This window comes from Halichoerus grypus, chromosome 6, assembly GCF_964656455.1.
Source record: "Halichoerus grypus chromosome 6, mHalGry1.hap1.1, whole genome shotgun sequence".
Taxonomy (NCBI): Eukaryota; Metazoa; Chordata; class Mammalia; order Carnivora; family Phocidae; genus Halichoerus; species Halichoerus grypus.
The window spans coordinates 128,796,401-128,807,911 of NC_135717.1; the positions used below are offsets into that span (position 1 = coordinate 128,796,401).

Genomic DNA, 11,511 nt, shown 5'->3' on the forward strand with positions numbered 1-11,511 from the left:
TGTTTACATTTTTGATCCAGTGGTTCTACATTTAGGGATGGTTGGTTATTCTTCTACCTCTCCAAATCCTTACTAGACCCCTCTCTGTCCTACGCTACGCCCTCTATGGATTAGATCGCTGGCTCCCTTGCTCTCTAGCTTTTAGTTGGGTTTAGCCAATGAAGGCACTGAAAGAACAGAGGGCAGAAGAAGGGAGATTTGGAAACAGTTACTCCCCATCCCGTGCTCTCTCCCTTCAGCTAGGGTTTTATGAGTGGCTTTGTGCCTCCAAACTGGTGGTTCTCAAATTTAAGTGCATCAGAATCACCTGGGGGCCTTGTGTCTGATTCAGTAGGTTGGGGTAAGGCCTGAGAACTTGAATTTCTCATAGGTTTCCAGTTGTTGCTGATCCTGCTGGTCCAAGGACCACACTTTGAGAGGCACTGCTTTAAGGCCACAACTCCTAGTGGGACAACCCTGATTCCCCAGCAGAGGCTTTCTCTTCTCCAGTAACATTGGGGCCCAGCCCTCCCTCTCAGGTCTAGGCGTTTGGTAAGGGCTTGTTTGCCAATCCTGAGCACTTTACCATTGCTTGTTGTTTCCTTGACCCTGCCCACACCTCTTGTAATCAGTCTCTTCATGAAAGTCTCTTGAATGAGCATTTTGAATATACCATCAGTTTCCTGCTAAAATTCTGGCTGATGTAAGTTTATCCCTAGGGAAATTATTAAAGATGTAGACACAGACTCAGGTGCAAGAATGTTCTTTGCAGCATAATTTACAAGAGCAAAAACATTAGAAACAAGGTGCGTGCTCAACAACGGGGGCAAGATGAATGTTATGCAGTTGTGAATTATAATTATAATTATACTGGCTACTCTGGGAATGTTTAAGTGAAAACAAGATTTAAAACCGTACTTAGAGATGTTCCCAATTTTGTAAGTATACGTGGATGTTCTTGTATAAGGCTCAAATTGAGATGAAATTGGGAAAAAGAGAGTAGTTTATGTGACGATGACTACATACAGAGTTTATTGGAGGAGAATCTGATTTGTCAGTATATTCGTATGAGTGGTAGTTGTAAACCACAGGTGTAATTCCAATCTAAAGTTTTCCTCCTTTATTTCCAGTTGGCTTTGACATTGATATCATATTTAATATTATATACATACAAATATTTATATTATATATAATTAATTTAGATTCTATTATATTTAATTAATAAAATAAAAATATGCTTAAATAGTGAGGAATAGGAAGTATATTCTAGTAATGGAATTCTTCATGTCACAATTTCTTTTTATACAAGCCCTTTAAACACATGGACTCAGACCACAAATATTTACTGAGTGCCTGCCCTCAAGGAAGTTACAGTCTAGGGGAGTACTTAGGACACAAATAAAGATGCAACATGCAATAGTAGAAAGAACACAACCTGGAATTAAAACACCAGAGTCTGGGATTTGTCACAAGTGCAATTTAGCAGTCTGTGAAATGTTTTGCAGGGTATGTAGTAGAGCGTAAATTATAAAGCTCAATTATGGAATCAGGGAATCATGAAAAGCTTTTCTATCAGACTGAACGCTCTGTGGCATGCATCGCAAGTGTGTGTTTACCAAGTTGGAGTTAACATTAGCCTGTCCTTTTAATTCTTCTCCACTTCAGAAAGGACATACGCATCCACATCCTTCTCACTACAGATACATAATTACGGAAGTTTGGGCATATTGGTTACATTGAGAATGAAACTTCAAAAATTAGAGCTGATGGTTGAAACAGAGGTGGCATTATTCTTAGTGACGCAAGAGAGCATGTTATTCCAAACTCTTAAATAGGGTAGGTTTCCATAAAGAGGACTGGGAGGGCTGCTTAGGAATCCAGCTTATGGAAAGTAAGCAGTACATTTGTAGGAGCCAGAGATAAAATGATTTTTCAAAATAAGCAATAGAAGAAAAGACAACCCAATAATGGACTGATGGCATTCAACTGATAGTGACTGAGGCCTTCCAGTAAAATTTGAATGTAGGATAAAACCAAGACCCTGGATTGAGCGATGAGCAGCTAAGATGCAGTGAAATTCCCAATTCTGACATTCCCCTCTCTGATCACAGCGTCCCGATACTCTAATGATCCCACTCCTTTGCTCCTGCAGGACCTACTCTTTGTCCAAATAATAAGTTCCATTTTTGACTTTTGCCTTTTTTTTTTTTTTTGACTTTTGCCTTTTCTTCCAAAATATCCACCTGCCGCAACTTCATTTACCTTCCTACCTGGTCAGACTCTGCCAGCCCTGCCAGTAGTGCCCCTGTCTGGACACTGGACTGGACTCTCATCAGTGTGTGAACTTGTGCTGCAGGCTGCCTGGCCAGACTTGGAGCTCAGAAAATCCCTAAGGTCTATTTTCTTTGCTCACACTCAGAAGCTCACACTCGGTAGAGTCACAGAAGTAATCTCCACGTCTGTCTAAAACAGTGATAAAAGATGTAATGAAAAATCACTTTCAAATTCCTTCCTAATTAACCAGGAAAATATGTTAAACGAGAAAAATCTTCAATGAACGTACCATAAAATGAAAGAGTCAGATTCTGTTAAGAAATAGACTCATCCTGCCTACCTATCTGTGAAGGAGGATTGAAATACAAGAGCCTGGTTCTCGCTCATTACTTGTTGCCACAGTGACCAGGATTCAGTAACTAAAGGCATTGGCGTTCCACTCATCATAGGCCATTTATTATCAGGTAGGGAAGCCACAGAATGGGATTCTTAGGTATCCTAGGACTCAGAAACCAGATTGTCTTCCCAGATAAGTGGTCCTAAAGGCCTGCTTCAGAACCCAACATATTAATCAACATTAAAAAAATATTTTATTTATTTATTTGACAGAGAGAGACACAGTGAGAGAGGGAACACAAGCAGGGGGAGCGGCGGAGGGAGAGGGAGTAGCAGGCTTCCTGCTGAGTAGAGAGCCCGATGCGGGGCTCAATCCCAGGACCCTGAGATCATGACCTGAGCTGAAGGCAGACGCTTAACCAACTGGGCCACCCAGGCGTCCCTTAATCAACATTTAGATTCAATCAAAGAAGAGTGGTGGCTGAAACTGGATTGGGGAAATCAGTAAGGTAAGTTAAATATACAGAACTAAATTGAATTTATACAAATAGTGTATATATTTGAAATAAAGTTCCTTGAAACAGATGATTTATACTATTCAACACAAAGACAATGCTGCAGTCTATGACTACAGTCTAAATGAAAAAGGAAAAAAATACATATACAAGAAAGGAGAAGCTTCACCATAGGAAACCAAAGCCCTGGGTTTTACATCCTTCAGAAAGGGGAGTAATATTCTTATGTTGCTCTTGATTTTAATAATGAGATGGTAAAAATCTAAGAATGGTTTAATTGAAACAGGATGCTTTCCTTCTTAATTATTGCAGAGAATAGGAACAAACTAATAGTCCATATCTAAAGAGAGGAAAAGGATTAAAACCCAGGAAGTATAAAATAAGACATTTTATTTCTGTAACAATTAAAATGGCCATTTGCCTCTTTTTCCGCCCAGCACCCCTGCATTTTTTCTGAGAAAAGCTTCCTATGTCCCCATCCCTACTCTAACCATAGACTACACATGGAGAAAACATCGTTTTGCATGATCTTACTTACCTGGACTAGGTTACCTAGAAGTGAACATCTGACCTAAGCTCACCCACTCACCACCCAGCCCTGTGAACTGATCCCGCACATAGGTTGGCACATACTGTGAACACCATACTCCTCCTCCAGGGTTTATTCAACAGGACCTACATGCACAGGTTTCTTGTTTCTTAGGAGATAAAGCCTGGAAGATGTGTGGAGTGGTGGGTATGGACAAAAGTAGAGAGAAGCCAAGAGGTGAGGCAGAGCAAGAGAATCTTGGTAATATCAAGTCTCTGGCTCACTGGGTCTCTATTTAGCTACACTCTTATCCTTTCTGGTTGCAGGAGCCAATGAATTTCTATTTTGCCTAAGCTAATTGAAGATGAATTTCTATATCGTGCAACCAAATACACAAATGCAAAAATTATGACTATGAATGTAAATGAGCTCATTCTCTTAGTAAACAGTGAAATACTCAGATTGGAATGGAAAATGAAATACGGTTATTTAAAAGAATACCTTCTGAAATAAAAAGGTAGAACAAGGGCGCCTGGGTGGCTCAGTCGTTAAGCGTCTGCCTTCGGCTCAGGTCATGATCCCAGGGTCCTGGGATCGAGTCCCACATCGGGCTCCCTGCTCAGCGGGAAGCCTGCTTCTCCCTCTCCCACTCCCCCTGCTTGTGTTCCTGCTCTCGCTATCTCTCTGTCAAATAAATAAATAAAAATCTTTAAAAAAAAAAAAAAAAAAGGTAGAACAAAATGATTTGCAAATACCAACCCAGACAGATATTTAAGACAAATACAATTCAAAGCTGAAATCATGAACAGTGTCATTCCTTTGAGTTGATTAATAGCATGATCTATAGAAAAGACAAAGTAGGGTTGATGTAGCAGCTCAAGAATATCTTCAAGGAACTTTTATATTTCTGTTTCATCATTCTTGGCATGTGACTCTCATTTTGGTTACAAAATAGACGCTTCAGCTTCAGACATCAGTTCTGTGTTCCAGGCAGGAAGAGGGAGAGAAGGCATGGCATTTAAATTAAGAAAGCAAAACTCCTTAGGAATCACTGGCAGACTTCTGTTTTACGTTGTATTGGTAGGTAAAGTATTGCATGGCTATCACTATTGCAAGGGAGGCTGAGCATTTATAAGCAGGGCCCATTGCCACCCCAAATCGTAATTCTATTACACGAAAAGGCGGATAATGGAAATTGCATAGGCAACTTGCAGTGGCTGGTCCACCTGTCAAAAGTAATATAAACTGGCCGCTCTGACAACTCTTTGGTAGTAACTACAAATTGGTGAAATCCTATTGGAAAGTAATTTGGCAGTTCGTAGCCTGCAAAGTCTTTACATCCTTTGATCCAGTTGTTAATTGGGAAATTTCTCTTCCACACTCGTCTGATCTTCATGAGAAATATTTTTCCTAAATTTCCCCTTTGCAAAGCTCCAGTCTCCAGCTTCCCCAGGGAAGATAGAGTGACTTCCCTGCTTAGTTAGTTTAAGGTAAGAAATAGGTATCCATATTTCAGTTGTCTCTTTTTTCCTCTTGGGGCCATCTCTTTATTTTTTTAAAAAGATTTTATTTACTTATTTGACAGAGAGAGAGACAGTGAGAGAGTGAACACAAGCAGGGGGAGTGGGAGAGGGAGAAGCAGGCTTCCCGCGGAGCAGGGAGCCCGATGCGGGGCTCGATCCGAGGACCCTGGGATCATGACTTGAGTCGAAGGCAGACGCTTAACGACTGAGCCGCCCAGGCGCCCAGGGGCCATCTCTTTATAGGAAGCACACATTTTGGCTGGCTCCATTATGCCACTGGTGTTTTACAGCATTAGATCCATTGTGAGAACACAGCTGGTTATTCAGATGTGTCTCTGACAGGTGGAAAGGATGCCTAGTTCTGTGTCTCAGGCTGCCATACACATAAGCCACCTCCTCCAACCCAGCCTTTATCAATAATTAAGGGGATATTTAAAATTAGCTTGGTTCTATAAAGAAATGTTAGGATTTTGGTTGATTGCACTGGTATCCTATGTTCAACTTTCTGAAGAACTACCAAAATGTTTTCCAAAGTGACTTAACCATTTTACATTCCCACCAGCAGTGTGTATGTGTATATATGGTACTAGCCCCTTATCAGATACATAATTTGCAAATATTTTCTACCATTCTGTGGGTTGTCTTTCCACTTTCTTGATAGCATTCTTCGAAGCACAAAGGTTTTAAGTTTGATTAAGTCCAATCTATATATTTTTCTCTGCTGTCTGTGCTTTTTTACTTAATCCAGGGTGATGACAATTTACACTTTTGATTTTATAAAGAAACTTATAGTTTTAGCACTTACATTTAATTCTTTGGTCCATTTCAAGTTAAATTTTTCTGTATGTTATGAAATTGAGATCCAACATCATTCTCTTGCATGTGGATATTCAGTTGTACCAGCACCATTTGTTGAAGAGATGGATTATTCTTTCCCCATTAAATGGTTTTGACACTCTTGTTGAAATCAATTGGCCATTGATGTTTAAGGTTTATTTGTGGACACTCAATTCTATTCCATCATTTTTATATGTATCCTTATGGTCTTGATTACTGGAGCTTTGTAGTAAGTTTTGAAATTGGGAAATGTGAGTCCTCAGCTTTGTTATGCTTTTTAAATATTGTTTTGGCTATTCTAGTCCCTTGATTTTCCATGGGATTTTGATGTCCATTTATCAGTTTTTCAAAAAAAAAAAACTCTCTGGGATTTTGATAGTGAATCAGTTGAATTGGTAGACCAATTTGTGGATTTTTGCCTGTAATTTCAGTTTTAATTTCTTCTTTAATCAAGAATTATTTTTAAAGATGTTTGCCTATCTTTTACTTACTTTGTTACTCTATTTTTCTTACAACATAATTAGAAAGTGTGACTTTGTGAGTTCTGTTGTTTGGATTTCATTGAAATAATCTTTGTTCTCTGATCCCAAATCCATTTATTTGATAATATTCCCTTGTCATTTGAAAAGAACACTCACCATGAATTCATTATGTGTGTATGTAGATGTTCTCAAATCATGTTATTTAAACCATTGGTTATTTTTATTTAGTGATATGTCTATTTATAAGAGGGTTTGCTGGGGTGCCTGGGTGGATCAGTCAGTTAAGCATCTGCCTTCGGCTTGGGTCATGATCCCAGAGTCCTGGGATCGGGCCCCATGTGGGGCTCCCTGCTCAGCGAGGAGTCTGTTTCTCCCTCTTCCTCTGCTCTTCCCCTGGCTTGTTCTCTCTCTCTCTCAAATAAATAAATAAAATCTTTAAAAATATATAAGAGGGTTTGCCAGTAACTTTCATCATGATTGTGGATTTGTAAGTATCTATTCCTAAAGTTTAAAGTCCTATAATTTGAAGTTATGTTGTTAGATTATAAAGATTCATAACTGTTTTATTTTCATAGTCACTTGTTCTTTACATTCCATTTTTCCCTCCAGTGACTAAAAAATGTACTATATCCCTGCGAAACTTTTTTTTATATTGAAATATAATTAACATACAGTGTTATATGAGTTTCAGGTATACAACATAATGATGCAACAATTTTATATATTACTCAGTGCTCACCACGATAAGTGTAGCCATCATCTGTCACCAACGTTTTTTTTTTTTTTTTTTTTTTTTTAAGATTTTATTTATTTATTTGAGAGAGAGAATGAGACAGAGAGAGAGAGCATGAGAGATGGGAGGATCAGAGGGAGAAGCAGACTCCCCGCTGAGCAGGGAGTCCGATGCGGGACTCGATCCCGGGACTCCAGGATCATGACCTGAGCCGAAGGCAGTCGCTTAACCAACTGAGCCACCCAGGCGCCCCTGTCACCAACGTTTTTACAGTCTTATTGACTATATTCCCTATGTTGTACTTTTATTTATTTTGTAACTGCAAGTTTGTACCTCTTAATCCCCTTTATCTATTTCACCCATTCCCCCCACCACCTCTGTTCTGGCAACCACCCGCTCGTTCTCTATATTTAAGTCTGGTTTCTTGTTCATCTCATTTGTTGTTGTTCGTTCATTTGTTTTGTTTCTTAATTTCACATATGAGTGAAATCATATGGTATTTGTCTTTCTCTGACTTATTCCCCATAGGACTATACCCTCTAGGTCCATCCATGTTGAGGCAAATGGCAATATTTCATTCTTCTTTATGGCTGAGTAATATTCCATTGTATATATTAAATTTCTATTTTACTAATCAACAACTAGAGTTAATCAGCATTCTCTGAAGAAGACATTGAACTTTAGTGCTCTTTTTTTTTTATCCTTTCCATGCCCCCTCTTCACTACTTGACATCTTGAAGTCAGCTGGAATTCTATTTCTAGAAAATTAATTTTTTACATTGTGTATTAATACTTAGTCATAACGGTAACTTTCACAGATTCCTTTATTGTGATAATTAAATGAGCTAATGCATGAAAAGTGTTTGACATGATGCTTGGCATACGTTAATTATTCAATAGTGTTTGCAATAATGATGAGGATTATCAAGATTATTACCATTCTCTACAAGCTCTCTTTTGATGATCTTTATCCTCAGCTTTCATTATCACTACCACCTGGATGATTTCCTAACCTATGTCACCTACCTGGCCACCACTCCTGGGCTTGTTTTATTTTCAGTTTTTATTGCAGATCACTACCTAAATATTCCATCAAGACACCCATCTCGATACATTCAAATTAAACTATCTTTTTTTTTTTTAAATAAAAACAATCCCACAGCATTTATTATCCTCTGGTAATAACATAAACAATATGAACAAATGTTTTAGAACTACACTTCCAACAAAGGACATCTGAAAAAACAAACTACATGGCCTTCTCAAGAATTTCTCCCTTCATTGATCATTTCTAGTTGGAGACACTTCGGAGCAGGGTAATATTGTCTCCTTTTAGCATGATCCAACCCAGTTGTTTTCTTGACTTTGTTTTAGAATGAATCTCTTCGACATCATCTAATACGAGGTTCATGTACTCATCAAAACTAGTGATATAGCCCTCTATTCGCATGTTCACTTGCTCATAAAGCCACACCTGAATTTGAGATCTATTTTGCAAGTAACTGAAGATGAGGTTGATGGGCTGAACCATCATCTTCTGCACTTTTTGGCCCTGGCCACAGTACGCCATGGTGGAAGCCGACAAAGATCGCATGCTACCTCCCAAATTAAACTATCTTTTAATTTCCCAATTTCTGGTAATGGAACAGGCATTCTCCCTGATCTCTGATCTGGAAATCTTGGAGACATCTTTGCTGTTCCTCTTAGATTGCCCACATCCCCCAGCATAGTCGAGCTCAGTGCCTGTATCATGTAGTTGCACGGTCAATGTTAGTCTTCTTCCTCCTCCTTTAACTTTAATACATTGCAAAGTCCTGTAAACACTTAAAAAAATTCTATTTACCTTCCTCTTTATGACCCCCTCCTCCCAATGTTTTACTTTCCATCCAGCATTTAGACTCCTAGTTTTCTTTCTTATTTTCTGATTTCTCCTCCCTTCTGCTATCCTTACTGTTCAATCCCTTCAAAGATTGTGCCAATCATGTATTTATTATATACTACCTAACAGGCTCCTTGTTATGAACATAAGTCTAAAATCCCCAGTCTGTGACTGAAATGGATCTAACCTACAACAGCAACTACTCCCTTTATGGACACTGTGGGTCAGTGAATCTGGCACATTGGTTCCTCCCTGAAAACCCCAAACATTCTGTGAACTTTTTGGTTTTATCTTTGATATTCCTTCTGCCTAGAAAGCTTTCTTGAGCCATCTCTGTCAAAACTCTACCTATTCAAAACCACCCTTGTCATAAAGCCTTGGTTCACGTACCAGATAGGACTTGTCCTATTTATAAGCCACCCTAGCATTCTGTATGCCTCTATTAGTGATGGAAAATTTTTTTCCTTTAAATTAAAGATTTCCAGAATTTATTATCTTGACAATTTACCAGATTGTAAGATGTTTAAGGGGCTTTGCCCTACTCATCTTTTAATCTTCTGTAGGCCCTTAGTAGTACAGCATATTTCACAAAGTTGATGTTCAATAAATATTTGTTGAATTTAATAAAGATTGTATCACTTAAGACAAAGAAAAAAAATCATTCTGAAAGCATGACCAAGGTTTCTTTTTTTTCCTTAGATTTATTTATTTATTTGAGAGAGAGGGAGGGCGAGCGTGCGTGCGTGAGTTGGGGGGAGGTAAGAGGCAGAGGGTAACTCCTCAAACAGACTCCGAGCTGAGCAGGGAGCCTGACACGGGGTTCTATCCCAAGACCCTGAGATCATGACCTGAGCCAAAATCAAGAGTCAGCAGCTCAACCAACTGAGCCACATGGCTCCCCATGACCAAAGTTTCTTAAGCATATTATGTCAAATAAAGGTTTGTTCAAACACGAAATTGCTATTTTCTATATATGAAGCTTTGCTTGGAGAATGAACTAGCTAAACATGTCTCTGAATGACACAAGAGAAGGCACACGACCTTGTTACGGTGGCAAACCTGAAGGAAACATGTACTTTGTAAGAAAATCAGACCACAGAAACAGCTGTGGCATATGAATAGAGGTCTTTCTGAATATTTGATGAAGTGCCAGAGGTTGTCCTTTGTACACAGCTTATGACAGACACAACTTTAGAAATCGTTGGCTCTCCATGTTGCTTTTGTTCACAGAGATAGTAAAGACAGCTCTCCACCACTACGCTGTGTAGCCTGAGTAGATGCAAGAAAATAATGGGCTCTAAGTCTGGGAATGCAGATTGCAGCCCAATTCTGGAGGAATTTGAAGGCTGGTATTGGGGTGTTATGGAGTAAGCAGCTCATTGACGTTTTTTATTGTTCTTGTTTTCTGCTGTTTGTTTTTGATCTTGGGTGCACCATCATAGAGGTATGCTTCAGGAAAATTAACCACACAGCAGAGAGGAGGTTGGCTTGAATAGACCTACAGACTTAGCTGGTGTACTTACAATAGAATAGAAAGTGGTCAAATGAAGTAAAGTGGCAGAAGTAATAGAGGGGAGGGAAATCATGCTGACGTTGGAAACTACTATAAAGGAATTAACAACTGACCTGTGAATGATTATGATGGTCAGGATAAGGACAAACCAGAAATAGCTCCTAAAGTTTTGACTCAGGGAAAGGAGAGAGACCGTCATAGGATGGAGGCAGGGATGGGGGTTGGGGGAAGAGAGCCTAGAGGAATTGGAAAGGTTACTCTTTTTCCTCCTGAGAAAATGAGTTTTTGTCTTACTTCTCCCATTTTTCCTTCCCAGTCTCTTCTTTTATTTGCCCCTTTAAAAGCTAGTATTTTGGACAAGTCACTAATATCCAAGCAATGCAAATCAATTGGCTACCTCTTTTCATGCAGCAAATGGAACAAAATTTAATAGGATTTATCATAGCCAGGGTTTTTATCAGTGTAGAAAAAAAAAAAGATATGGTTATATGCTCCTAGAGAGGAGTATAAATTGGGAATTGTTTTATGATCAGAGGTCCATATATTATATAGTTTGGCTTTTTACACTTTATTATTTTATTTTTATTTTTTAAAGATTTATTTATTTTATTTTAGAGAGAGTGAGCACAAGCAGGAGGGACAGAGGAAGAGGGAGAGAGAATCTCAGGCAGACTCCTGGCTATGCGCAAAGCCATACACGGGCCTTGATCCCACGACCCTGAGATCAGGTGCTGAGCCAAAATCGAAGAGTCAATGGCTCAAATGACTGCACCACCCAGGTGCCCAGGCTTTTTAGACTTTACATCAAATTTATTGTTATATAATTGACATATAATAAAATACTTCCTTTTAAGTGAACTATTAGGTGAGTTTTGACATAAGTGTGCCTGTGTAACTACTACCTCAATCAA

At 38.9% G+C, this 11,511-nt stretch overlaps 1 pseudogene; it reads right to left on the reverse strand.

Annotated features, from left to right (window-relative positions):
* Window positions 1-8,462: 8,462 nt before the first annotated feature.
* LOC118536908 (small nuclear ribonucleoprotein E pseudogene) lies at window positions 8,463-8,806 on the reverse strand (annotated as a pseudogene).
* Between the last annotated feature and the right edge of the window lie 2,705 nt (window positions 8,807-11,511).